Genomic DNA, 1,041 nt, shown 5'->3' with positions numbered 1-1,041 from the left:
AAAAAAAAAAAAAGAAGGCAGATTAACTGTATAACTGCTTTTGACTGCCTGTTAATGCCTGGAATGATTCACCCTAAAACTTACTTTCTTTTTCACTTACTCCTGCTTACTCGACCATGGGGGAGGAGAGCTACCACCCTGACCTTGGCTCAACTTTGGGAGGCCACTGACATCTTCCAGAAATAACAAAATACGGTGAATTACCAGATTGGCTTAGGTTTCAGTTTTCAACAAGGCTCAACAAAAACACCAGGAGAAATGTAATATTTCAGCTCTCCGGGAGTCTACGAGCTAAAGATGACAAGCCACACGCAGATTTAAAATGCAAAGTAAGACCTAAAAAGATGACATCTTCATGAATCCATTTAGCGTTATGTGTTGAACGTACGTGGCACAGCTGGGGCTGGATCAGTCGGCATCCTCACGCAAAAGGAGCTCACGCTGACGTTGAGTTAGAACAAGGGCAAAGTGACTCAGTTTATCAGCACTCGAAGGCTTACCGATGGCCAGTAGCAAGTCTTCGAAATGCCCAGATAATTCTCCTTTTATGCTGTCCTCAATGTCCTTTTGGCTGATATTTCTATATTCATCAAACGCTAAAAAGGAGAACCACAAAATTATTCCAAGCATCCCAGTTGACCACACCTGAATCTATTTCAGTTTTTATTCGACATGTGGCAGATCAAGCAGCAAGCTCAAAGTCTCCTTCTCTAAACCATCAAAATTTGAGCACAGAAGTTTTTGCTTTTAGTTTCTTTTTTAAAGGCAAACCTCTACAATAAAAACCTGAACTTCCTAGGCCATTTTCTTCAACGATTCTCTCTCTCTCCCCCTTCCTCCTAGGCTGTAAGTATTTAAAAGAGACTGAAAAGTTAAATGATAAATACTTTGTCTAGTAAGGTGGGCTATTTTAAAAATTATAGCAGCACCTAGAAAACAATGCTGTGGTCATTAGTCAAATATGTTTTATCTGCTAAAGAAATCTTAATTTTGAAGACTTCTTTGTGCCGAAATGGTTTCATCTCCTAAGGCTGCATGGCT

The 1,041-nt window shown here is 40.0% G+C and overlaps 1 protein-coding gene across 1 annotated transcript in view; it reads right to left on the bottom strand.

Moving 5' to 3' along the window:
* ANXA3 (annexin A3) overlaps positions 1–1,041 on the bottom strand; it is a 73,043-nt gene that overhangs the window by 14,130 nt on the left and 57,872 nt on the right. The window lies entirely within an intron of this gene.

The sequence above is a fragment of the Propithecus coquereli genome, unplaced genomic scaffold (assembly GCF_000956105.1).
Source record: "Propithecus coquereli isolate 6110/MARCELLA unplaced genomic scaffold, Pcoq_1.0 Scaffold433, whole genome shotgun sequence".
Classification (NCBI taxonomy): Eukaryota; Metazoa; Chordata; class Mammalia; order Primates; family Indriidae; genus Propithecus; species Propithecus coquereli.
The sequence above is the reverse complement of the archived record's forward strand: the minus strand, read 5'-3'. Positions and strand labels throughout refer to the sequence as shown.